A 26,072-nucleotide genomic window follows, 5' to 3' on the forward strand; every position below is an offset into this window, starting at 1 on the left:
AACCCTCCTGTCGTTGATGACCCTCCTGTCGTTGATGACCCTCCTGTCGTTGATGACCCTCCTGTCGTTGATGACCCTCCTGTCGTTGATGCCCCTCCTGTCGTTGATGACCCTCCTGTCGTTGATACCCCTCCTGTCGTTGATGCCCCTCCTGTCGTTGATGACCCTCCTGTCGTTGATGCCCCTCCTGTCGTTGATGACCCTCCTGTCGTTGATGACCCTCCTGTCGTTGATGACCCTCCTGTCGTTGATGACCCTCCTGTCGTTGATACCCCTCCTGTCGTTGATACCCCTCCTGTCGTTGATAACCCTCCTGTCGTGATGAATGGTTTGAAAAACCGACAAGTTGAAGATTGAGACACTTATGCAGCATATGGGAATCTTTATTCAGGAAACGTTTCGCCACACAGTGGCTTCATCAGTCCAATACAAAGAGGAAGGCGTAAGGAGAGGAGGAGTATGAGGTAATCAGTCCCTCAGCCTGGAGTCGATGTGTTCAGTCCATCAATCTTGTAGAATGTACAGCATAGGGCCGTAGACGTGGCTTATATACTGTAGTGAGGTGAGGTGAAGCAGGCGGAGGCGGGGTCATAGTGGTACCATCCACTAGTCGAAGTAGGTCTTCGTCCAAAGGTTGAACAAGTGTTGAAGAATTCTTTGTAAAAAGATCCCATGATGCTGCAGTGTCTGACAGTTGTGATGAATGGTTTGAAAAACCGACAAGTTGAAGATTGAGACACTTATGCAGCATATGGGAATCTTTATTCAGGAAACGTTTCGCCACTGTGTGGCGAAACGTTTCCTGAATAAAGATTCCCATATGCTGCATAATGGTCTCAATCTTCAACCCTCCTGTCGTTGATACCCCTCCTGTCGTTGATGACCCTCCTGTCGTTGATGCCTCTCCTGTCGTTGATGACCCTCCTGTCGTTGATGACCCTCCTGTCGTTGATGACCCTCCTGTCGTTGATGACCCTCCTGTCGTTGATGACCCTCCTATCGTTGATGACCCTCCTATCGTTGATGACCCTCCTGTCGTTGATGACCCTCCTGTAGTTTGATAAGCCTTTACTATATTAATCCCTCAAACGAGGTTCCTTGATCTGTGCTCCACTAACCTGAATTATCTGAATGCCTTCCATCCATCCCCCCTACAGGCTCTGTATAATCTCTATACTATTACTACTACTACTACTACTAATAATAATAATAATAATAATAATAATAATTATAATAAGGGCCGGAACCTTTAATACTGGCGAAGGTCTCTTGTTTCAAGGAATTGGAATTATCATTGTTGTAACAAACGTGTTTAAAAATAATTTTCAATGTACTCTATAGTTCCTACGAGTTGAGAGCTTCTCCATGATTAAAATTAATAATAATAATAATAATAATAATAATCCGTCGAAGTGGGCAAGTGATCAACTTTCATCCACCTTTATTGCCTTTAACTTGAAAATGGAGGGTAACTCCAATTCCACGTATCAAGAACCCTTCACCAGTGTCAAAGCACTTCCCTTGAATGAGTAGTAAATATACTTAATTATAGACTCTGACAGTTCCGGATGATTGCCTGTTAGAAACTTTATAAAATTTCTCCTGACTCTTTCTTCAAGTGATGTGTCTGGTCGTTTCTGTCAATATATGCAACATGTATACATTTTTATCATCGAAACGTTTCACCTTCTCAGCAGGCTTCCCGTCTACTTGTCAGTATTGCATACTATTCGTAATGATGTTTTCCTGGTTCGTATCGCCAGGAAAGGACTTGTGAATATTAATTCGAATGAATCTTTCTTGCTGTGAAATTTCGGACTCGTATCTCTTATCGGAAAAGTTAAAGAGCTAATTCTAGCTCTGTGAACATAACTTCTCTTTGTTACAGTAACAACCTAAGAATGGCAACCTAACATAGCTATGGCAACATCACAAAACTACGAGGACAACGTAACAGCACAATACCCATAAATCGTAGCAGTGCAAGTATATCGGCTATGGCAACTTCATGACATAACTAAGGCAACATGGCAAAGATATGTTGCCGGGTGCCAGCGCATAACTCCTCTATGAGCATAATTTAATTTCTCTGGATAACAGTTTTGATGTTTTTTCCTAACAAGTTTGGCCTCAATTTTATGCTCGGCAGGAAATACGCACCGAAGTTGTATCACACAATTTTGTGGAGAGCCCCTTACTAGTATCATGTGGAGGGACCCCTTACTAGAGTCATATTCAGGGCCCCTTACTATTGTCTAACTATTGTGTAGTTTATTGTGTAGGACCCCTTACTATTGTGTAGTTTGTTGTGTCGGGCCCTTACTATTGTCTAGTTTATTGTGTAGAGCCCTTTACTATTGTGTAGTTTGTTGTGTAGGGCCCCTTACTATTGTGTAGTTTGTTGTGTAGGGCCACTTACTATTGTGTAGTTTGTTTTGTAGGGCCCCTTACTATTGTCTAGTTTACTGTGTAGAGTCCCTTTACTATTGTCTAGTTTATTGTGTAGAGCCCCTTACTATTGCCTAGTTTGTTGTGTAGAGCCCCTTACTATTGCCTAGTTATTGTGTAGAGCCCTTTACCGTTGCCTAGTTTGTTGTGTAGAGCCCCTTACTATTGTCTAGTTTATTGTGTAGAGCCCCCTTACTATTGCCTAGTTTGTGTAGAGCCCTTTACTATTGCCTAGTTTATTGTGTAGAGCCCCTTACTATTGTCTAGTTTATTGCGCAGAGCCCCCTTACTATTGCCTAGTTTATTGTGTAGGGCCCCTTACTATTGTCTAGTTTACTGTGTAGAGCCCCTGACTATTGTCTAGTTTATTGTGTAGAGCCCCCTTACTATTGCCTAGTTTATTGTGTAGACCCCTTACTATTGCCTAATTTATTGTGTAGAGCCCCTTACTATTGCCTAGTTTGTTGTGTAGAGCCCCCTTACTATTGCCTAGTTTATTGCTTAGAGCCCCTCACTATTGTCTAGTTTATTGTGAAAGGCCCCTAACTACTGTCTAGTTCATTGTGTAGAGCACCTAACTACTGTCTAGTTTACTGTGTAGAGCACCTAGCTACTGTCTAGTCCATTGTGTAGAGCACCTAACTACTGTCTAGTTTATTGTGTAGAGCACCTAACTACTGTCTAGTTTATTGTGTAGAGCACCTAACTACTGTCTAGTTCATTGTGTAGAGCACCTAACTACTGTCTAGTTTATTGTGTAGAGCACCTAACTACTGTCTAGTTTATTGTGTCGAGCACCTAACTACTGTCTAGTTTATTGTGTAGAGCACCTAACTACTGTCTAGTTTATTGTGTAGAGCACCTAACTACTGTCTAGTTCATTGTGTAGAGCACCTAACTACTGTCTAGTTCATTGTGTAGAGCACCTAACTACTGTCTAGTTCATTGTGTAGAGCACCTAACTACTGTCTAGTTCATTGTGTAGAGCACCTAACTACTGTCTAGTTCATTGTGTAGAGCACCTAACTACTGTCTAGTTCATTGTGTAGAGCACCTAACTACTGTCTAGTTCATTGTGTAGAGCACCTAACTACTGTCTAGTTCATTGTGTAGAGCACCTAACTACTGTCTAGTTCATTGTGTAGAGCACCTAACTACTGTCTAGTTCATTGTGTAGAGCACCTAACTACTGTCTAGTTCATTGTGTAGAGCACCTAACTACTGTCTAGTTCATTGTGTAGAGCACCTAACTACTGTCTAGTTCATTGTGTAGAGCACCTAACTATTGTTTTGTTGCGAAATTTTGTCTTAGTCTTCCTCTGCTTTACTTGTTATTGTGTCAACGGAATTAGCATGAGGCAATACTTGCAAACTAACAAAACAGTTCTTCAGTAAGGATACCAGAAAGGTTTCCTATATATAACGACTGATAGGATACTAGAATAGAACTGAAAAAAAAAGTAACTGGAAAGTTTAAAAAAATCTGTGAATAAAACCCGAAAACTGAACGCCATTGACACAGTTATGTTCTCAAAATGGGTTGGGCAAATATTTTTGTTGAATGAGTTTGGGCTTGAGAAAGACGTGCCTAGTATGGGCCAATAGGCCTTCTGTAGTGTTCCTTCAGTCTTTTGTTCTTAAGCAATTACAAATAATGAAGATGGGACACTACGAGCCTATCTCTGCTAATGTAACTACAAGCACTAGAGAAGGGACGCTACCGCATGACTTTTACTCGCATACCTACAAGCACAACAAGCTCGTGTAAATACACTGAAGACGGAACACCTCGAGCACAGTTCAGCTCCTGTAGCTACAGGAGCAGGTAATGCTCGCTCATGTATACACCTACATTATCTAGACGTCCGACTTGATACTCATAAGTCATACATAACATGAGAAAAGAGAGAACTTGGCGTCGTAGCTTGTAACAATATTCATGAGGAAAGTTCCGCGACTGCCCATACTTTCCCAGGTGCATGACTACTAAAACCAAACTCCTAAGCTACGTATCCTTAGGGTTTAAAACTCCTAAGATACTGCTTAGTAAACGTGAACCTCGAGTAAGATTGAAGCTTTACTAGAGATTTCAACCCATCATTTACTGGAACAACTCATTCCAGTAACATAAGCAAATCTCCAGTCATTTCTAAAGTCATCGCTGGATGAGCAATAATTAATTAGGCTGAAGGATTTTATTATTATTTTTAATATTGTTATTAGTGTTATTATTATTATCGCTTTTATTGTGATTATTATTATTATTGTTATTATTATTATTATTAAGTTTAATAGTAAGTGTTAAACCCGTATAGATCGTAGAGTACGTTGAGAATAGGAAGTAATCATATTTGATCCCGAGGAGGAGAGATTAGCTCCAATTTCTCGGATCAAGACCCCTTCACCAGTATCCCCAAGCTCGCTTCCCTCCCCTCCCTCTACACGAGTTCGACATCGTCTCCAGTCTCTGATGATGATCAATAATGTTCGATAATTCCCTTTCTCCACAGGTCAAGAGCCTATGTAGGTCAAGGGTCATGTTTTGTGTCGATGGATAATGGTTGGAGGTCAGAGGTCACCGCCTGCCAGGCTGTGTGGGTGGTTACTAATGGGTTAAAAGGTAACAACTTTTATAATAAGGGGCTTAATAACGCCTTTTGACGAGCAATATTTTCGAGTTGTGTTTTTCTTTAGGATTGTAAAGTTTTATGTTCATGGTGGTGACGGTTTAATTGGTTGTTATGGTAGTGATTGTGGTGGTGATGACTGTGCTGCGAGCTGTGACAGTTAAATGGTGGTGCTGAAGAAAATAATGACAAGATCAGTGGTGTTGGTGGTGATGCAGACTGTTATTTTTGGTACTGATTTTCATGCTGGTGGTACTGCTAGTAGTAATAGTAGTATTGGAGCTATTGTTGGTGGTGGTGGAGTTAATGGTGGTAGAAGGGGTGTACAGTTAATGGTGTTGGTATTATAATGGTTGTGGTGGTGGTGGTTATTTTGCTGAAAGTGGTGGTGGTGGCGGGGGAGGGGGGAAGAGTGTTGGTGGTGGTAATGGTTAATGCAGTGATGGTGGCTGGTGATTGTGGTTGGTGCTTGTGGTGATGGTGTTTGTTTGTGCTGTTGGTGGTGATGATCATGGTCATAGTGGTGTTGGTGCTTATAGTGGTGTCTACCGTGCTAATGGTGCAAGTGGTATTGCTTTTTGCTTGTGATGCCTGACATTGTGGTGCTGGTACTTGTAAGGGAGGTAGTGTTGAAGGTATTACTGTTGTTTGTAGCGGTGGTGCTGCAAGTGTTACTATTGTCTGTAGTGGTGGTGGTGCAGATGTTACTATTGTTTGTAGTGGTGGTGCTGGTGGTGTTGGTAGACAGTGACAACGGTGCTAATGGTCTTCCGTCCACCGGTGATGGTAGTGCTGGTGGTGAAGGTGCTGGTGTATGGTGCTTGCATCATCCACTACCAAGCAACACCATATTCAAACGTCATCATTGCTTTCTGTTATTTTTTCTAACATTTTTTCAATATGGATACATAGAAAGAGTCTAAAAAAGAGCCCACCAACACAGCAATAAAAATTACTCGGTGGTGTAAGGTCTGTTGCTGTTGTATAGTATTGTTATTTTTGTCGCTGCTACGATTGTATTCATCCGATTTTTGTCGTTGCTACAATTGTAATTGTTTGCTTTCTGTTGTTCCTACGAATGCATTTGTTTGACTTAGTTTTTGCTACAAAAAGTATTTTTGTCCTCGGTGCAATTGTTTTCGTTGTATTTTCGTCCTTGATGCAGTTGCTTTCAGTGTACTTTTGTCGTTGTAGTGATTGATGTTCAAGTCACTAGGTTAGTGGTCAGTGGCTCAGGGAGGTCGTGTTACCTGTCCTGCGGCTGAGAGACACAGGAAATCTGGGATAGATGTTATAGTTTGCTATCATGCCTTTCTCTGCACGCATTGCTAAACGTTTTAATTATATAGTAACAGACCTGAACGCACTGAAGAAATAAGTTATACATCTAAAAGAGGAGAATGATTGAAAATTTATTTAGAGGAGTATAAAAATGAATGCAAGTTGATAGCCGGATTGATTAGTTGGGATATTCGTAGTGTTTCTTTTGTGGCAATTCTTTTATTGATAGCTTTAATTTTTTTTCATATCCCTCAAACATGGATATTTTCAGCTTTTGTCGAGATTGTTTTTTGGGTGTATCTCTTCTGACGATCCTCTTGCTTTACTGTCGGGAAGAATTGGAAACGATAGAGATATATGCTAGTTGTCAACTCCAGTTCCAGGTGTGTTTGTTATGTATATATATATATATATATATATATATATATATATATATATATATATATATATATATATATATATATATATATATATATATGACGTAACTTACAGACTCACTCATTTTACGTCACAAGGCTTGCTACTATGGAGCAACTATTCTTTAAGGCAACGTGGAATCTTGAAGTATTCGTAGTACAGAAGATGAAAGATCTTCTTGACTTAAAATCTCATTCTTGCAAGACATTTTGTAAAACATTTAATGACTTCTCTTTCTGGCGTCGAGTTCTCAGGCTTTTAAAACATCTTAACTCACTTTTCATTCTGGCAATAAGATGCTGTGTCAAAGAGAGAGAAAATAGCACTTAAAATGCTTTTGAAGACCCAAGAAAGAAAAAATTGCTGTTTGTCTAATTTAATTTATGAAACAGACCCAAAACGAGTAATTACTGCAGACGATATCTGGGACACGCTATTGGAAATGGATATATCTGAGTTAAGCTTATAAAATACTCTGTGTCTATGTTTACGTTAATTCCATAATTACTTTCATGTAATGCAATGGTTATATTTGGTAAACATAACGAGTTGCTTCATATTTTGAAGTTATTAGAGTGTTATGTAAAATAATAATAATAATTATTATTATTATTATTATTATTATTATTATTATAATGACTGAAGTGCTAAATCGATGATGGTTCTTCATCACAAGGAATAGTGTGGTACTCGATCCTCCGTCTGATGATACCGTGACAGATTCGTTATTCCCATAACCAGTTTCCTTCCCTCTTGAGTGTATTCCCACTCCCCTTCCATTGTCTTCCTTTCTCTCCCTTTCCCTTCCCTTCCCTATGTCCTCCAACGTGATTATAATACAAACTTGTACCAAACTGAATAATTCCAATTAATCGTTAATGAAGAGCTCCTCTTCAGTGAAAGGTCATTGTATAATGACTTTATTTCAGAAAAATCGCTTTATGGTCGTTAATTAATATAACAGTGATGTTTTGTTTTCCTTTGGTGTGAGACAATGACCCCTTTGTTTCCTGTTGATGTGAGTCAATTATCCCGTTTTTGCCTATTGATGTGAGACGAACCCATTTTTTTTCTCTTGATGCGAGACAGAATCTCTTGCTTCTAAATGAGGTGAAACAATGTTACTTTTCATTCCTCCTGACTTGAAACAATGATCTCGTTGTTTACGGTGAGACTTATCTTATTTGTATCCTGGTGTGAGACATTTCGGGACGTGTTCTCCTTTCTATGTGAAACAACTATCCAAGAAGAATAGAGTGGACATTGTGATAATAAGTACGTGGAAGGAACTGGGATGAACCTATCAACTAGATTATGTCGAGGAAGAAGCTTGGAGGAGCCTATCAAGCCAGGATCCTTTGTGGGAGAAACTGGGAGGAACCTATCGACCAGGTTACTCTGTGGGAGGAACTGGGAGGACACTATCAGCATGGTTAAGTGAGCACAATTATTCGTGCAGTAGGAATGACCACAGTAATGCTCATGTAATCCACAGGAGCGCCGATTGCCATCTCGTGGATTGGAACAGCACCCGGATAATTCTTACCCAACTTAAAAGAAGGCATCGAAGCTTACAGACATCTCTTATTTCACTTTCTAACTCAGCTGAACATAATGGAAGTATTTACAACATATCCACCACCTTGGTGCACATGACCCTTGACTATACCTCGTCTTAATATCACAACCTCAGTTCCACGATGCTTGAACCCCTTCTGATTATTGCTTATACCTGACCTGAAGTCTCTTAACTCACGGTAACCTGTGTATTACAAGAGTAAACAACGTCCCTCGACCAAACAGTTTCGTAATAAAATAACTGAGGTATTTACTAGTGTTGATTTCTTCAAATTATCATTGTCATGCTCGTAGCTGTTAGCTAAACTCATCTTGAAAAGTTGTCCACAGTGCTGATTGCAATCTATTGATCGTATCCAATGCAGACAAATAGTTGAAAAAGACATATGGGCAACACTTTAGTATCTGGATTTCCAAAACGCCTGAGGAAGCATGCTACGCATATACAGATTTTCCGAAATGAAGATAACGAAAGTGTTACACCCACTTCTTATTCTGTGGTCAGGTGACCCAGCAACATATGCAGGTGATCCAGCAACATGTGCAAGTGATCCAGCAACATGTGCAGGTGATCCAGCAACATGTGCAGGTGATCCAGCAACATGTGCAGGTGATCCAGCAACATATGCAGGTGATCCAGCAACACGTGCAAGTGATCCAGCAACATGTGCAGGTGATCCAGCAACACGTGCAAGTGATCCAGCAACATGTGCAGGTAACTCAACATAACAGTCACTACTCCATCATCCAGTGTTTAACTAAGCCTATCTTCACCTCTCAATTTCGTATTTATTATCACGTCACACTTGCCATACATAGGCTTCAGAAACCAACTTTGTACGAAACTTTGTATTAAAAGAAAGGTTATGTCTCCAATTAGAGTCCTATTACCAAGCTATATAATATTTACGAATGAACATAAAAGAAACATGTGCAAAGTTAGGTAACATTTTTAAGGGAACATTTCTCCCACCTGGGACTTTATCATTTCAATTTTAGGCGAAATGATTCCTTACTAAGATTACCTAACGTTACACATGTTTTTTTTATTTACTAATTACTGCACTGCTCCTTTAATCTCATGTTATTTTTATATTCAATAGTTTACGTTCTTAGTTTAAAAGAGGTCGATGTATTGCAATTAACTAGCCTAATACGCAGATATTCACGATGTAGAGAGAAGATTTAACGAAGAAGCTCCCACGCAAGAGTTGCTTAATTAATCTTATTCCCAAGAGAGATCATGTTAAGGGATTATATTGAGGAAAAAAAATGTACACTCGCGTGTTTACAGTAACATCTGAGGATATTTCTTGTAAGTTACTTCGTTAGTGTGTGTTGCAGACTGCTAATGAGTAATGACTTTTTAAGTGAAATGGTATTTGTTAATGTGGCCTGGATGTAAACACACAGAGGTGTATGTATTCTTGTAGGTGTTGTGTATAAGAGAATCTCTGTTGGATGTAAACACACAGAGGTGTATGTATTTTTGTAGGTGCTGTGTATAAGAGAATCTCTGTTGGATGTACACAGAGGTGTATGTATTCTTGTAGGTGTTGTGTATAAGAGAATCTCTGTTGGATGTACACAGAGGTGTATGTATTCTTGTAGGTGTTGTGTATAAGAGAATCTCTGTTGGATGTAAACACACAGAGGTGTATATATTCTTGTAGGTGTTGTGTATAAGAGAATCTCTGTTGTATGTAAACACACAGAAATGTATATATTCTTGTAGGTGTTGTGAATAAGAGAATCTCTGTTGGATGTAAACACACAGAGGTGTATATGTTCTTGTAGGTGTTGTGTATAAGAGAATCTCTGTTGGATGTAAACACACAGAGATGTATATATTCTTGTAGGTGTTGTGTATAAGAGAATCTCTGTTGGATGTAAACACACAGAGGTGTATATATTCTTGTAGGTGTTGTGTATAAGAGAATCTCTGTTGGATGTAAACACACAGAGATGTATATATTCTTGTAGGTGTTGTGTATAAGAGAATCTCTGTTGGATGTAAACACACAGAGATGTATGTATTTTTGTAGGTGCTGTGTATAAGAGAATCTCTGTTGGATGTACACAGAGGTGTATGTATTCTTGTAGGTGTTGTGTATAAGAGAATCTCTGTTGGATGTAAACACACAGAGGTGTGGTTGTTAAGACACATAGGCAACACTTAAGTAACTTTATTCCGAAACGTTTCGCCTACACAGTAGGCTTCTTCAGTCGAGTACAGAAAATAGACAGGAGCAGTAGAGATGTGAAGACGATGTAATCAGTCCATCACCCTTAAAGTCGTAGATTTGAGGTTGTCAGTCCCTCGGCCTGGAGAAGTCCTGTTCCAAAGTCTGGAACTAACTCGTCTTCACTCGTCTTCACATCTCTACTGCTCCTGCCTATTTTCTGTACTCGACTGAAGAAGCCTACTGTGTAGGCGAAACGTTTCGGAATAAAGTTGCTTAAGTGTTGCCTATGTGTCTTAACAACCATCCTGTCGGTATTGTATACCATTTTGATATTCACACAGAGGTGTATATATTCTTGTAGGTGTTGTGTATAAGAGAACCTCTGTTGTATGTAAACACACAGAAATGTATATATTCTTGTAGGTGTTGTGAATAAGAGAATCTCTGTTGGATGTAAACACACAGAGGTGTATATATTCTTGTAGGTGTTGTGAACAAGAGAATCTCTGTTGGATGTAAACACACAGAGGTGTATATATTCTTGTAGGTGTTGTGAACAAGAGAATCTCTGTTGGATGTAAACACACAGAGGTGTACGTACTCTTGTAGAATGTTGTGAACAAGAGAACCTCATCTCTCCTCTTTAACAATACCTCCATGATACAAATTTATCTTTTATAAATTATTTTAGGGTGAATGGTTAAAAGCATTGTATTATCACTCATGGCTTATAATCAGTTCGTGTATGTATATGTCTTAAACTAGGTTTATAAACTTTAATTCAGATTATACCTTCTGTGTCTATTATCATATGTGTGGCAATATTTTTACATGGTATTGTTAGCTGCCTCTTAACTGCACTGTTCCCTATTCAGAGACAGGTAGGTTGTATAGTCATGTTCGGGTGTTATAGATTCATCATTCGTTAGTTGGGTCAGTACCTTCAGCGTGTTCAGGGGAGTGCTCGTCCAAGAGTCTGTGGGATTGGGTTTCCCTGCTGGCTGTGAAGAGGGCAATACCTTCACTAACACGGCTGACCCAACTCGCTCCCATCACACATTGTGTCATGGTCTGTATGTTATGGATTTAATCATCTCTTCACGTGTCACAGACTCTCGTGCCTCTAGCCTGTGAGATATCAGTGTGAATGGTAGTGTTAGTGAAGCGGCGTTGTTTCCACTTGCGGCTATTTGCATGTTACTACTGTCAGGTATTGTATTTTGTCGCTGTATTGTTCTAGTTATGGTCGAGCGTTAATTACAACTGCACAAGGTAGGATAAACAAATGCTTGTGATATTTTATTGGAAGCTGTATGAAACTCACCCATAACTTCAGATGGATACTATTTTGAACTGTATGTACGAGGGGTAACACTGGATCATATATTTAACTCTGTAATTATATAATAATATTGATCTGTAAAGTATATGCTAATACTTCTCATTACACAGCATTTATCCGTTTATTAATATATATTATTACACATAGCTATTTGGCTATATTCGCTGAGACGTGTTTATTCTATGACGAGTATTTTTACTGCATTTACTCTGACATGCTATAAGCATCGAATGGTATATATATATATATATATATATATATATATATATATATATATATATATATATATATATATATATATATATATATATATATATATATATATATATATATATTCTTGATAGAGTAATGGTGAAATGTATCTATAATGGCCCTCATGCAGTAGAGAGATACTCAACCTTCCTTGCAACCTGTTCTTTCATGTTATTGCTATTCCTTGGAGGTTACCTGGAGGGTATTCCGGGGATGAACGCCCCCGCGGCCCGGTCCATGACCAGGCCTCCCGATGGATCAGGGCCTGATCAACCAGGCTGCTACTGCTGGCAGCACGCAGTCCAACGTACGAGCCACAGCCCGGCTGATCCGGCACTGACTTTAGGTATCTGTCCAGCTCTCTCTTGAAGGCAGTCAGGGGTTTATTGATAATTCCCTTAATGCTTGATGGGAGGCTGTTAAACAGTTTTGGGCCCCGGACACTTATAGTGTTTTCCCTTAGTGTACCAATGGCGCCCCTACTTTTAATTGGGGGCATTTTGCATCGCCTGCCCAGTCTTTTACTTTCGTAGGGAGTGATTTCTGTGTGCAGATTTGGGACCATTCCTTCCAGGATTTTCCAAGTGTAGATTATGATATATCTCTCCCTCCTGTGCTCCAACGAGTACAAGTCAAGTGCTTCCAAGCGTTCCCAATAGTTAAGGTGCTTGACAGAACTTATATATGCAGTAAAGGATCTCTGTGCACTCTCTAGATCTGCAATTTCACCTGCTTTGAATGGAGATGTTAATATACAGCAGCATTCCAGCCTAGAGAGAACAAGTGATTTGAAAAGGATCATCATTGGTTTGGCATCTCTCGTTTTGAACGCTCTCATTATTCATCCTATCATTTTCTTTGCACGTGCGATCGTGGCACTGTTGTGATCCTTGAAAGTGAGATCCTCAAACATTACTACTCCCAGGTCCCCTACATTATTTTTCCGCTCTATTGTATGGCCAGAGTCTGTAGTATACTCTGTAGTATACACTCTTTTTACTATTTTTACTGCGATTAACATACGGAGGATTGAGCCCTTACTCTGTGCTGAGTGACTCTCACTGGTTTATCGCTTCATAAACAAAAATACTTTCCTATTTTTGCTAACCATGTTCCATCAGTCTTTCTTTCATGATGCTTATAATCCATTTAGTCTTTGCTAGCTATGTTTCATCTGATCAGTTTCATGACTCAAGAAATCGTAATGACACGATTGCAAACAAACCATACCCCCGGCCGGGATTGAACCCGCGGTCAGAGTCTCAAAACTCCAGCCCGTCGTGTCATTACGATTTCTTGAGTCATGTTGACGGCAGTGAAGGGACTTGAGCTAGAGTTCGTCACGGCCACGCTAGCTGGAGATTCGTCTGTAAAAACTTGCATTTGTGGTCACAGTGGTGCCTGTGCTAACCTTCCTATGGTGTAGAAATATACCTAGTTGGATGAATCTTATTGTGGCTAGCTGGTCTAGTGGCTAACGCGACGGGCTGGAGTTTTGAGACTCTCTGACCGCGGGTTCAATCCCGGCCGGGGGTATGGTTCGGTTTCATCTTTCATGATTTAAATCCTCCTTTCAATTTTCTTGTTCTTCTTCAACATTCTGCTGTGTTTACTCATATTATTGTTTCTTCCTTCCTTCTCATTTTCATTCAGTCATATTTTTCTGTACTTTCCTAAAACCTCCTCCCCCATCCTCATACGTCTCGACTTATCCATTCCTTTCCCCACTCCCTCCCCATATCTCTGTCTTCACCTCTCCACCTACCTTTCTCTCTGTCTCTCTCTGTCTCTCTCTCTCTCTCTCTCTCTCTCTCTCTCTCTCTCTCTCTCTCTCTCTCTCTCTCTCTCTCTCTCTCTCTCTCTCTCTCTCTCTCTTCAGCCTTCACTTTAAATCTCACTATCCGAATCCAATTAACCAACTTCCAAGAAACTCAAACACGGACTTGTTGATGTACTAACAGTGTTACAACTCCCTTCCCTCTAGTCTCCCCTATCTCAGGTGACCCCTTCCTTCCAGCCTCCCCTATCTCAGGTGACCCCTTCCCTCCAGCCTTTCCTATCTCAGGTGACCATTTCCCTCCAGCCTTCTCAATCTCAAGTGACTTCTTCCCTCCAGCCTTTCCTAACTCAGGTGACCTTTTCCCTCCACCCTTTCCTATCTCAGGTGACCCCTTCCCTCCAGCCTTCTCAATCTCAAGTGACTTCTTCCCTCCAGCCTTTCCTAACTCAGGTGACCTTTTCCCTCCACCCTTTCCTAACTCAGGTGACCCCTTCCCTCCACCCTTTCCTATCTCAGGTGACCACTTCCCTCCAGCCTTCTCAATCTCAAGTGACTTCTTCCCTCCAGCCTTTCCTAACTCAGGTGACCTTTTCCCTCCACCCTTTCCTATCTCAGGTGACCCCTTCCTTCCAACCTTTCCTATCTCAGGTGACCCCTTCCCTCCACCCTTTCCTATCTCAGGTGACCCCTTCCCTTCAACCTTTCCTATCTCAGGTGACCCCTTCCCTCCAGCCTTTCCTATCTCAGGTGACGCCTTCTCTCCAGCCTTTCCTATCTCAGGTGACCCCTTCCCTCCAGCCTTTAATATCTCAGGTGACCCCTTTCCCCCAAACACCTACACACACCCACACACTCCCACACACTCCCACACACTCCCACACACACCCACACACTCCCATACACACCCACACACTCCCACACACACCCACACACTCCCACACACTCCCACACACACTCCCATATCACACATTCCATACTCTGACATCCTTGTCGGCATAGTTGTTGATCCCCTGCATATGTTGTGTAGCATATGAGTATCGTAGTTGGTACCATCTATATATTTTATATAGACGATCCCTTGCTAGGCCTAGGGGCTAGCATGTGACGTTACGTGATGAGGCATGTGAGCGTCAGACGCTCTGCCTCTCAGTTCTTGGATAGACCTACAGGCGGCTACAGGCAGGCTGGGCCACTCCCCCTCACAACTCTGCTAATATAAGTGTATACAACCCCAACTCTGCTAATATAAGTGTATACAATCCAACAAGTGTGTTTATCTCCAACCATCACATCTCCACGGAACCCTTCCAATAATCCTCACACACTCCCATATCACACATTCCACACTCAGACATCCTCACACCCTTAGTCAAACATGTGGCATACTATATGTGGTTGCCACAGTGAAAATGGTGGTTGAAAACTGACGGAACATAATAAGAAAAGATATATCACGTTAGTACGGTATTTTCCGGCATATAAGGCGCATGAAAGACATATCATACCGGTAAATCAGTAATCATATTTAAGGGTTAATTATCTTCTTACTTTACACTAAACCTTAATTCAAAGCCTTACGTTGAGCATATAAGGCGCCGGGGTTAAAGAAAAGGTCCCCTTACATGCCGGAAAATACGGTATTTGATGAAATGTTAATAATACTACGCATTCTCATAACATAGTACTAAATAATTGCATACTGTATTCTTACTGACACTTCAGAAAAAGTTACCAAAAAAAAAAAAAAAAAATTTCGCACGATTCATGAATTCTGCTTCATTTCAATGAACCAAAACTTCACTTGGATTGCTTCTTCCAGGTGGAATTACTCCTTGAATCGCCCCGTCATACTAGTTAATCTCCCTGCCACACCCATAGATATATATTTCTGTAATACCATTATTCCCATTTAGTCACACTACTAAATTCCCTTTAATGTCACTAAATCCCTGCCCATGCTCCATTAAATTTCCTGCCAGGCTAAATCTTATCGTCTCGTCACTAAATCCTTCCTCCACACCTCTAAGTGTCCCCTTGTCACATCACTAATCTTTCTGATTAGCAATAATGAATCTTCACGCCACATCACTAAATCTCCCCGCCACACTGTTACACCTTCCCCATTGTTCTATGAAATTTCGTTGTGACAGTACTAAACCTACCCAGTCACTGAACCTACCTACCATACTACTGAACATACCCTCTGCACCCCTAAACCTATCCTCCGTACCCCTAAACCTATCCTCCACATTCCTAAACCCATCCTCCGCACCCCTAAACCTACTCATCACACCCCTAAACCTACTCACCACACACCTAAACCTACTCACCACACCTAACTAAAGACTTGCTCAGAATTATGCTCACGGATCAAGTAGAAGAAATCTTCACATAAGCGATCACTTAGTGATGCTCTTACCGCACACGGCAACCAAGACACCTTAACTTGTTTATCTCGAGAGAAGTTAGACTCGAATTCAGTAAGTTTTGTGGTCAAGTTAGAGCAACAGTGGGCCATATTGAGTTAGGTTTCTGCAAGTTTCAAGTAGAGCCATTTTCTTACAAATGTTCGCCATTTATTACCGGAAAAAGACGTTTTCTGGATCTTATAGAAGCAAGATTTCTACTTACACAATATCTTGTGAAAAAAATGGCATAGTAATACCGACAAGATATGAAAAAAAGGTACTTATGTGCCTTTTTTCGCCTGGAGTGGCTTCTACAGTCAGGACTGAAGAGGCCACTCGTGGCGAAACGTTTACTCTAATCTAATGTACAGTTTAGAACATTTATAAGTGCCTTTTTCCACACAGTTTCTTGTGTCTTCTGACTTTATAGTCCCAGAGAGTCTTGTGGTGTCGCAGCGTTTAGTCGTTCCCTGAGATTGGGTCTAAGTGCCGTACTTCTTACAATAGTGAAGAAAAACATGACGAACAAGTTGTTATTTGACCAACTTTTCGCTCTGTAGAGAGTTTTATTTAGCCCTAACGAAGTTCAGTAGGTTCTTGTCGTGTCAAAGCCTTTCCACATCTCAGTAGAATCTTGTATTGTCATAGCATTTTGTCATCTTAGCAGATTCTTGTCCCAGCATCTTCTCACCTCAGCAGATTTTTGTCACAGCGTTTCTCATCTCAGCAGATTCATGTCCAAGTGTCTACTCATCTCAGCAGATCCTTGTCCCAGCATCTTCTCATCTCAGCAGATTCTTGTCCCAGCGTCTTCTCATCTCAGCAGATTCATGTCCAAGCGTCTACTCATCTCAGCAGATCCTTGTCCCAGCATCTTCTCATCTCAGCAGATTCTTGTCCCAGTGTCTACTCATCTCAGCAGATCCTTGTCCCAGCATCTTCTCATCTCAGCAGATTCTTGTCCCAGCGTCTACTCATTTCAGCAGTTACTTGTCACAGCGTCTTCTCATCTCAGCAGATCCTTGTCACAGCATCATTTCAGGGATGGAGACTTAAACGATTTAGCGTCTTAAACTGCATATTTTTTTGTCAGATCTACATAATCTTGTCGTGTCAGCATCCTCTTGTAAGCAGAATGTCGTGTAGCCTTCATGCAAGACGTTTTTAAAGTACCGTAAAGGAGCTTTATATCCTTGAAATAGCTAATATAACTTTATGTTCTCTTAAACGATAAGACCGAAAAATTCAGCTAAGGCCTATGTTTTCCACTATATTATGAAGAATTTGTAGGTTAGTGGTAAACACTGAGACAGTTAAACACGAAATTGAAAGGTTGGTGAGGCAGGGTAGTGAGGGAGGGTAGTGAGGGAGGGCAGTGAGGGAGGGTAGTGAGGGAGGGTAGTGAGGGAGGGTAGTGAGGGAGGTTGTGTTGTGTGAGGGAGTCTTGTGATGGTGGTGATCCATTTTAGTTCGTGTTTACTAACCTACTTGTGATAATTTATAAGTAATTGCAAGGGTCGAATCTCCTAGCCCAGCCTCTTAATTGGCATACTTGAGTTCACTCCTTCCTAGCCTCTTGTGCCCCATCATTCTTGTAGATAAATTCTACATGTGAGTAGTTAGATATTTAAGGAAACATTTCGCCACGATGAACTAAAAGGCTGAAGAACCACTCGTAGCGAAACGTTTCCTCATTCAGTGACCTGAACTATATATGTGTATCTTTTGCTACATATTATTGGTATCATCATACCTCTTTTCAAGCTTATATTTTCATCAAAGTCATTCTACTTACTAACAGCCCTGAGGCTGTGACATATTAACATTAACTGTCGTCAACTTGGTGAAGTAACTTTACCATAACTCTTCTACACTTCAATCATCACACATCTCCAGCTGTCACTAAATCTCGGTCTTTTTTTTAAACCAGTTGTATTAAATTCTGTCAATCTAATTTTTCTATCGGGAAATTGAAAATTAAAAAATAAGTATGAATAAATTATGCTAAAACATAACTTTTGTCAGTGGGATTAATGCCAAACTCGTGCGATTACAGAACTTGCGATAATTAAAATCTCAAATTTCAATTTTCTATTAATAAGTTTGATACTACAATCTGAGTTGTTAGGAGGACATTTACATTTTCTTCATTTGCTTAAAATGCTTCTACAAAGCTGGGAAATTATCTTTTTCAAGAATCGTTTCACTTCTTAAACATTTCAGGTTTGGACACGTCTCTTCCCTGGATTATTGAAGGTTGGGAAACTTCTTAAGGACTAAAAATTCCACAGCAATTGCAGTCATTCCACATTTTTTGGAATTATCTTAAGTGATTTACACTGTGTATGCTAATTGTACTTAAGTGTATCTGTACCAAAATAAACTTACTTATCAGATATTCCACAGTAAACACGTTCCCAGCATCTTCAGTTGTGACTTCATGACCGGCTGTCTCGTAACTAGTCTGTGTACACTTGTTTAACTAGTTTATGTGCATCTCTCATTTAGCCTCTGTACAACTATCATTTATTATCTATAGTACAAGTAATTTTTAAACTCGTCAGATAATCATTTCACGTTATTGTAGGAAATCCTCATTACATGAGGGTTATTTAATAACGTCTTTACGTCAGAGCACAGCTGGGTTCACCAGCCCACTGCTGCGCCACATTTAACGTGCCCATTACGAGAGTTTCAATGGAAGTGACCACCAGGAATGTTGGTAAACACACGTCCATTGTTCCTCTCCATTTCAGCTGTCAATATTCAACGCTGGTGGAACAAGACAGATATACACACACAAAAAAAAATCCTTGTTTGTGTGTTTGTACTAGCCTATTTTTGGCTGCGAGGGACGATTCATAGCTCCTGGTCCCGCCTTTCCGCTAGTCTCTACTAGGCCCACACTCTCCCTGTTCCAAGGGCCATATCGTACCTCATCTTAAAACTATGTATGGATCTCGCCTCCACTACTTTACTCTCCAGATTGTGTGTGTGGTATGTTTTGACAAATGGAATACATTATGAAAGGAGGTCGTGGAGACCTAGAGTATACCTGGAGAAGGTATACTGCAGAACCATCTGAAACCATTCCATAGTTTCAAAAGTAGTCATGGAATACGTAAACCGAGCCGAAATAACCCACAGAATATGATGGAAACAGAAATATAACTCACGAGCTAAAGCCGAACTCTCGCAAACACAGTTGAGTATTGTACATGTGCTTTTTATACCGTAGCATCCGAACTTAACTTATAAAGCATCGATTCTTTTGCTCAACTTCTCGAGTGTAAATTCACTGTTGCAACAACTTTAGGATATGCAACTTGCACATCACGATACCAGTACATTTCAGCAATATTAAAGAATACTTACAAAAATAAGGTTGTCCGAAAATTGTTTAGTAGGATTTAAGAAATAAATAAGATACATGTGCAACAGTTGGGTATCTTTATTGTTCAAACGTTTCGCCTACACAGTAGGCTTCTTCAGTCAAATACAAAGGTAGCAGGTGTAGTTGTAAAATTAAGATTTAATCAGTCCCTCAACCTTGTAGAAAAACGTATTTGAGGTGGTCAGTCCCTCAGCCTGGAGGAGAGTTCAGCTGGAATGATATCGTTCCAGACCATTTATATATGTTGTGCCGAATAGGTAAATGCTTGCGATTTTGGCTTAAATAGCAACGCTCTTCTTGCCAAATAAGGCAAAAGAAAATTTGTATACGTAATCATTCTGAACCTAACGATAAAAATATATTTCATTGTGTTTTTTATTATTAAATTATTGTAAACTTATCTAAAATATATTTAATTGGATTAGGCTAAATTAAACTGCGCTTGTTATAATAAGGTTAGGTAAGTTTTCTAAGGTTCTTCTGGTAAAAAATTATTAATTTTTACATTAACATAAACGAAAAAAATATATCTTTTAACGTATAAGAGAAAATTTTAGAAAATACTTAATTTTAAACGAGTCCCTGGTAATTGACATATATATAATTTACCAAACTGCGGCAGGCCAGGGTTAGATCCCACAACGCATTGTCTCCCGCCATGGATCCTACAGTGTGTCGTGGGGTCGAACCCTGGCCTGCCGCGGTTTGGTAAATAATTCAATACTACTTGTTTCGTGGTTTCATTGCTATATATATAGATATACATACACACACACACATATATAATATATATATATATATATATATATATATATATATATATATATATATATATATATATATATATATATATATATGTCGTGCCGAATAGGCAGAACTTGCGATCTTGGCTTAAATAGCAACGCTCATCTTCCCATATAGGACAAGTGAAAATTTGTGTATGCAATAATTTCGCCAAAATCATTCTGAACCTAACGAAAAAAACATATTTCACTGTGTTTGTTTAGTATTAAATTATTGTAAACAAATCTAAAATATATTTAGTTAGGTTAGGCGAAAATAAATTGTTCTTGTTATAATAAGGTTAGGTAAGTTTTCTCAGATTCTTTTGGTGCAAAATTAAAAATTTTTACATTATCATTAATGAAAAAATATATCTTTAAATGTATAAGAGAAAATTTTAGAAAGGACTTTAAATGAGTTCTTGCTAATTGGCCAGTTTTACATATTCGGCACGACATATATATATATATATATATATATATATATATATATATATATATATATATGTATATATATATATATATATATATATATATAAAGTATTACACTGTTGAGACAGCAAACTCTCAACGTATGCTTACTGAGAGATATTCACTTCCTAGTTCAAATATCCTGTGATCGACCCTTGGCTAAAAGTCACGCTATGCACGGACCTCAAAGGGTGATATAACGCCCCTCCGACCAGGCTCGGTAATAACAGATTTTCATTTGTTTTTCGGTGAGTGGTTGGGTTTGGGGATGGGGTGGGATGGGGGAGGTTAGAAGAAACACAAATTTCAATTACCTTGATTAATGAAGGTAATGAGCCCTTTTATAGGCCTTTGATAAAGGCTTTGTTTTTCGTGACGCGTGTCGTCGGGCCTGTGTGATGATTGTAGGTGTTGGGGACGCGCTCTAATTTGCCATTTTTTGTGGATGTCATATAAATACGAGCTTTTTTTTTTTTTTTTAATTACTGCAGGTCTGGAGTTCACGTCCTCTCGTACACTTCAATGGACGGAGGTTCATGCCTCTACCAGACTTTACACTTGACTTTATAACGTAGCAATAATAATTATAAATATATTTAAAAATAACATTAACAATAAAATATAACAAATGATTTTCCTTATTCTGCTACTGTGTCTTTGTTCATATTTATTTCCTCGTCTATCATTTCCTGCTATCTCTCTCAATTTAGGCATCGGTGTGTCAAGTCTGAGAGGCCTAGCTTCTCCCTACGAGCCCCGTGAGGGCGGGGAATGTGGCTAGGCCTGGGGACACTTGGTCCCAAAGATGAGGCGGTACTTGTACCTCCTCTCATGGGAGACTTAAGTCTCGAGACACTCCCCAGATAGGGAGCCAAGGCCGGGTCACCACTACTTGGAAAAGACCCGGGCCGGGAGAATACCGGCGAATAAAAAAAAAAAAAAAAAAAAAAAAAAGTCTGGGGTAACTATCAGCGCATTTCCATAGCATAAATAGACACTTCGCTCATTCATTTCCTTTAAAAATTAAAACATGCAAATTTTTCGTCTTTCTGACAGCTTGCCTGTATGTGCGCATGACTGTGGAAGTGTTTAAATGCGTAATTTTCCTTTGGACAGTTATATTTTCACCGTCCCTCTTCGTTTTACAAAAGTTTGCCCTCGCGTTTTAAAATAAATAGAAGACGCGCATAGAAAATGAGTAAACTGAACTAATAGCTATTTGTTTTGAAGTCATGAGTATAAATACGCAGCTTTTGGTACTCAATGTGAGCTAGTGTACATCAACCCGAATGGTGCAGCACCATGCCAAGACCGGGTCACCACTACTTGGAAAAGACCCGGGCTGGGAGAATACCGGCGAATAAAAAAAAAAAAAAAAGCACTATTTGAAGAGTACATCAACAACATGAATACTAGTACGGCAGAGTACATCAACATGAATTCTAGTACGGCAGAGTACATCAACACCATGAATACTAGTACAACAGAGTACATTAATAACATGAATACTAGTACGGCAGAGTACATCAACATGAATACTAGAACGGCAGAGTACATCAACATGAATACTAGAACGGCAGAGTACATCAACATGAATACTAGTACGGCAGAGTACATCAACATGAATACTAGAACGGCAGAGTACATCAACATGAATACTAGAACGGCAGAGTACATCAATATGAATACTAGAACGGCAGAGTACATCAACATGAATACTAGAACGGCAGAGTACATCAACATGAATACTAGAACGGCAGAGTACATCAACATGAATACTAGAACGGCAGAGTACATCAACATGAATACTAGTACGGCAGAGTACATCAACATGAATACTAGTACGGCAGAGTACATCAACATGAATACTAGAACGGCAGAGTACATCAACATGAATACTAGAACGGCAGAGTACATCAACATGAATACTAGTACGGCAGAGTACATCAACATGAATACTAGAACGGCAGAGTACATCAACATGAATAATAGTGCGGCAGAGTACATCAACATGAATACTAGTGCGGCAGAGTACATCAACATGAATACTAGTGCGGCAGAGTACATCAACATGTTCAAGAACATAACAGTAAAAAGCTTGTAGCAGGTAAAATGGTTTCCCAGGAGAACTAGATTATCTGTGTAATGCTGGAGTGGCGACGAGTAATGAAGTGAGGTGGAGAGTGAGAGTGGGAGAGAGGGAGAGTGGGAGAGTGGGAGAGTGGGAGAGAGGGAGAGTGGGAGAGTGGGAGAGTGGGAGAGTGGGAGAGTGGGAGAGAGGGAGAGTGGGAGAGTGGGAGAGTGGGATAGTGAGCGGAAGAGAGAGTAGGAGAGAGAGTGGGAGAGATAGAGGGAGAGTGGGAGAGTTGGAGAGAGAGTGGGAGAGAGAAGGAAAGAGAGTGGGAGAGAGTGGGAGAGAAAAGTGGGAGAGAGAGAGAAAGAAGAGAGAGAATGGGAGAGAGAGAGGAGGGAGAGAAAGAGTAGGAGAGAGAGGGAGAGAGAGTGGTGAGAGGGCCAGGGATAAGGGAACGTAGAGGTACGAGGAGAGAGAAAAGGAAGGGGTGAGGAAAAATTGGAGATGAAGATAAGAGAAAAATAGAAGATGAAGAGGGAGATGAATATATGGGAGTAAAGGGTAAATGAAGTGAAGAGGGAGAAGTGAAGAAGAAAGTAAACTGGAAATAGCAATCAATAAGGGAACGAAGATAAAAGGATAAGGAAAAGAAACAGTGTAAATCAGACTAATGGATAAAAAATGGAGAAATGCTGAAAAAATATTAAAGAACAGTGTGTGTGTGTGTGTACTCAACTAATTGTACTCATCTAATTGTGGTTGCAGGGGTCGAGACTCAGCTCCTGGCCCCGCCTCTTCACTGATCGCTACTTGGTCCTCTCCCTCTCTACTTCCTGAGCTTTGTCATATCTCTTCTTAAAACTATGTATGGTTCCTGCCTCCACTACTGTGTGTGTGTGTGTGTGTGTGTGTGTGTGTGTGTGTGTGTGTGTGTGTACTTAACTAATTGTACTCATCTAATTGTGGTTGCAGGGGTCGATACTCAGCTCCTGGCCCCGCCTCTTCACTGATCGCTACTTGGTCCTCTCCCTCTCTACTTCCTGAGCTTTGTCATATCTCTTCTTAAAACTATGTATGGTTCCTGCCTCCACTACTGTGTGTGTGTGTGTGTGTGTGTGTGTGTGTGTGTGTTCGCGTGCGCGCTTGTTCTTGCTTGCTTTGCATGGTTCAGTAGTTACTATCCTGCTTCGCAGTTTCAGGATGCCTTGACGTGTAGCCGAGTTCCACTCCTTCATTAATAAATTTGCAAATCATACATACTCTGAGCGTGTTTGCACGGATTGCAGCCTCATTTCTGCAACATTGCAAGCTGATGATGTGTTGATTGCAACAAGAAAGGCCTAGAGCTATTTTTCAACTCCTCCCGTGGGTGTTTTGCATACATTATATATGTCGTGCCGAATTTGTAAAACTGGTCAATTAGCAAGAACTAATTTAAAATTAAGTCCTTTCTATAATTTTCTCCTATACGTATAAAGAAATATGTTTTCATTTATGATAATGTAAAAATTAATAATTTTGTTCCAAAAGAACCTTAGAAAATTTATTTAATCTTATAATAACTTACAGATAAATATAAAATGATTTAGTAATAAACAAACATAGTGAATTAGATTTTTTCGTTAAGTTCAGAATAATTTTTGCGAAATTATTGCGTACAAAAATTTTGCCTTATTCTTGCCGAATAAGGCAAGAATAAGGCAAGCGAAAACTTAAACCAAAATCGCAAGTTTTACGTAATCGGCACGACACACACACATTTATATATATATATATATATATATATATATATATATATATATATATATATATATATATATATATATATATATATATATATGTAAAAAACCACCACTCTGAAAAATAGAGAAATTCCAAACGCTTTCGTGACTACTCACATTATTAAGTTCCTTGATAATGTGAGTAGTCACGAAAGCGTTTGGAATTTCTCTATTCTTTCAGAGTGGTTGTTTTGCCTATTCTGAAATCACCTGTTTACTGTGATGTTATTGCACACATATATATATATATATATATATATATATATATATATATATATATATATATATATATATATATATATATATATATATATATATATATATATTGAAAATTACCTGTAAAAAGACTTACTGGCAAACTTTAAACTGGTCTTAATATGAATTGCGAAATATCGAAAAGTAAATGTTACAAAAAAGGAACTGTACTCAGAGGCAGCGTGATGCCGGCACCTAAACATATATGAAATCTTCTCTATGAAGATTCCTGTTATTTTTAGGTGAATGCACTTTTGCGCTTGACTTTTCCATCTCTCTCTCTCTCTCTCTCTCTCTCATTCAGTCACCCAATCATCCATTATCTAAATTCCATTAGATTGCATTTTTTCCCCCGACCAATACAACTATTCTGATTTAATCAGTGAACGAGGCAAGTGATGAAGGTGCAAGGCTCTTGGAAGACAATATCACCATCTTGTGAGGAGGGGGAAGGTGTGTTCAATCAAATGGAGCTTAAAAATTACTGCAGAAGCTATTGTGAGGCATGTGACTTTTTGAGGGAGGGAAAAAGCGTCTTTTTAGCAGAAAGAAGTCTGAGTAAAACCTGAGACGTTGGTAAAGGATGGATTAAAGAGCTGAAGGAAAAGGAGAAAGAGAGGGAGGGAAGGAAGGAAGGAAGAAGGGTGGAAGAGATGGAAGGAGGAACTGTTGGAAACTGAATGGAAGGGAAAACTTAAATAACGGAGATGAAATGTAGTATGATGGTAATGAGTTAGAAGACTTGAAAGGAGGAAGAGGAGGAGGAAGAGAAGGAGGAGGAGCGAAGAAACGATAGACAAGGTAATTAGGGAGAGAAAGACAGGGAGAGAGAAAACCAGGGAGCCATGAGAAACAAAACAATAAAGGGTAAGGACAAAACTCTCGTTCGGAAGTCAAAAAAAAATGCAAAGCAACACCGAAGAGCTTTTAATTAAGTAATGCACAATCTTCCTCGACCCACCAGCATGGCTTCGACATTCCTGTCTTCATCTTGCG

At 39.7% G+C, this 26,072-nt stretch overlaps 1 protein-coding gene across 1 annotated transcript in view; it reads right to left on the bottom strand.

Annotated features, from left to right (window-relative positions):
- Window positions 1-26,072, bottom strand: part of LOC138854572 (uncharacterized) — a 294,198-nt gene that overhangs the window by 112,930 nt on the left and 155,196 nt on the right. The gene's annotated exons all lie outside the window — the stretch shown is intronic.

The sequence above is a fragment of the Cherax quadricarinatus genome, chromosome 63 (genome assembly GCF_038502225.1).
Source record: "Cherax quadricarinatus isolate ZL_2023a chromosome 63, ASM3850222v1, whole genome shotgun sequence".
Lineage (NCBI taxonomy): Eukaryota > Metazoa > Arthropoda > Malacostraca > Decapoda > Parastacidae > Cherax > Cherax quadricarinatus.